The sequence below is a fragment of the Teleopsis dalmanni genome, chromosome X (genome assembly GCF_002237135.1).
Source record: "Teleopsis dalmanni isolate 2A chromosome X, ASM223713v2, whole genome shotgun sequence".
In the NCBI taxonomy this organism is placed as follows: Eukaryota; Metazoa; Arthropoda; class Insecta; order Diptera; family Diopsidae; genus Teleopsis; species Teleopsis dalmanni.
In genome coordinates, this window is record NC_051848.1 from 15,196,246 (window position 1) to 15,199,458 (window position 3,213).

Consider the following 3,213-nt stretch of genomic DNA (forward strand, 5'->3'; position numbering starts at 1 on the left):
CTTTACACTTGCAATACCAAAGGGGTATGGCGTTCGCAAATGCATTAAATTCGCAATACTCTATTGTGAATGGCTATGCTGTTTTCGGTCCAATATTTTTTGGTAACTATATATAGCTAAACAATATACGAGAAACATTTATACAAATCTTAAAAGCTTCCCATGCTACAATATAGCAATATATATTCAAAACGCTAGTTGTGCAGATATATTTTATGAAATTTATATTTAAACAAATAAAAATACTTATAAATTTGGACTCTCTTGTAGCAATCGAGGTTTCAAACATCGTAAACACTTGTTCCAATTTTCCTAACTAATTTCATATGATATGTATTCTTTTTAAATTAGCATTAACTATAAAGTTTTCCTTGAGAAATTCATGATAAAGTAGAGTAAAACATATTCACAAGAAAACTAATTTATTTACATACATTATTATTTTCCAGGAAACCACATTTCCCCAATATAAAAAACAAAAATATGTGGCAAGTATATTTTATGCGTTAGAGCTGTCTTGAAAGGATTTTGTAAACCATTTTATTTTTTGTTTTATTAATAATGATAGTTGATAGTATAGTTCATAAACTAATATGTTACTAACATGTATGGATGTAACTCTGGCTACTGAGGCCTTCAGCTATGACTCTGTGAACTATGTTTTTCTTCTAGTTCCAATGACTACTAAATTCTCCATAAGAATTTCTAAAAAAGTTTGTATCAGTGCTTTTGCAAACTCACAAAAATTTAGACCCTGTTTTGGTTAATGAAAGTAACTTGATATTAATACTAAAAAACCAATGATTGATATGTCACAAACATACACACATATTTCTGTTACCATTTTTCACAAAATCTCACGTCTTTCTCCTTTAAAATGTACAGCGAACCAACCAGCATTTTAGTCAGACGGTGTTCTTTATAAAAGAGACGAATGCACAAAGATGTATCCTATTAAATTATATGGCAAACTTAACTGATTAACTTAAGAATCAAAATAATGCATAAAGTTACACATTGAAACATGCATTTTATGCATATGAAGCCTACCTTAACCAATCAAGCGCTAGTATGTGATCAATGCGCAAACTTCCTGTGTCTCTGTCCAGGACTGCAGACAAAAGACTTCAATGTCTTGAAGATCGCTTTTTCACTGTTTTGAAAGAGATAGCGAAAGCAAACTTATCGAATCTCTTTAACTTCATCTGAAAAACTAAATGGTTTAACAAGGATAGAAGATATCAAAGGTTAGCAACTCGCCTCTCCTAGCATAAATTTGTAAGAGTACCACAATGGGCAATATATGCCTTCGAGTGGAAGTGGTGACAACTGTCAGCACGCGCCTTCTGAACCCAACCCAACCAACTTAACAAATCCAAATTTAATGCACTCAAAAGTTAATCTTAAATGCATAATTCGTTATTGGATATAAATTTTTATGCAAAAACTAATTTTATTGGAATATATTATATATTTTTGTAAATTTTTGTTTATTATCCATTATAACTGTTCGAAAAAATATCTTTAAGAAATTTAAAAAACACTACAGATTGTATTAATTATCATAATCTAACAAAGGAAGAAATCGGCTATAAGTGTCTCGAGATCCAAATATCTAAGTTATGTTGGAACTCAAAGAACTCAACCAACCATCTATAGAGAAATAGTGATCTTGAGATAAACGTAATTACATGTTAACTATGAACACATGAATGCATGTGGTACGATAATAACATTATAATATGAATAGAGACAAGTAACAGAGAAGATGATTTAATCACAAAATATGATGAAATGATTTTATTTGGAATCAAATTTTCTGTTTATTGAAGACCATATTTAATAGTAATTATTGTTATATATATATATATGCTTTGAAAACGCAACCTTGAACCTTAGGCTCTTAATTTTTATTTGCACATTATTTTTAAAGACTAAACCAAGTATACTTGCAGGTCTTTAAAAAATATTAATGTTCACAATTTTTATTTAAAACAACTTAATTGCAAAATTATATATGATATTCATATATATGATACTATACATATGATATTCATATATATGATATTCATGCATATGATATGATATATATGATAAGATAATTGATATATAAAAACATAAGCATAATCAACAAGAAAAGGGGCACTTGGGTATAGCTTCCCCCTAAAATAGTGATCAAAGTAAAATGTCATATGCAATTTAATGGTAAATCCATTAAATGTAAGGCCGTATTTTTGTTAAATCATGAATTTGATTTAATAGAATTTAATAGAATAATAGATATTAGACTTATTATGATTATGAGAGGGCTATCAGGCGCTAGCTAACGTTTTTTTTTTATTCTTTTTTCAGTATTTGTTTATTTTCTGTATGGAGAAATTACATATTTATATAGATAAAATAGTTTAATAGAGTGGATAAGGCAATTAAAAGAAAGAGAATATTAGAGAAGAAAAATATAAGAAAAGAGGAAAAGCTAAGCTAAGTTTTTTTGGGGGGTAGGCAATAAAAATATCAAAAATAAAAGTCGGACAATAGATAATTAAGTAAAGTTCTATATAATAGAAATTTTTATAAAAAAAAAGTGCTGTAATAAATTAAAAGTTGAATACCTATATATTTAAATAAATGATTTAAGACATTAAAAAGTATTGCGTACTTTTTTGGATTAACCACATCAATTTACGAAAATTCTTTTAAATTACAAAAAAAGTGTAATATAATATCCAAAAGCAAAAAAAATATTATTATTATATTATTATATAAAATAACAGTTTTTTATCTTATAAACAAAAGAAAATAGTTCATTTCAAAGAAATATAGAAACTTGGTTAATTTCATTTGTATTATAGAATTGAAAGTGGGTAATCTGAAACTAATCCAATTTTTTTGACCACTAGTGCCTACATTACAAACAAGAACACTGGTAGTATGTCCGTAACATTAGTTAGCATCTTATCCATTAAACATTTTCTTAATTAAATTCACTTAATACATGATTAAAAACTATACTTAATAAAACAATAAGAAAAACAACAAAATTGTCTAACGTAAAATAAAACTTGTTTAGTTGACTTGTTAACACAAGCCATGTTAGCCGAGTTGAGGCTGCGTTAGACTCAATTCTTGAAGAAAATAGAATTGAATAGAATAGAATAGAATAGAATAGAAGCAATCAAATTAGCAAAAAATCGGAAAACTCGCCACGAATGA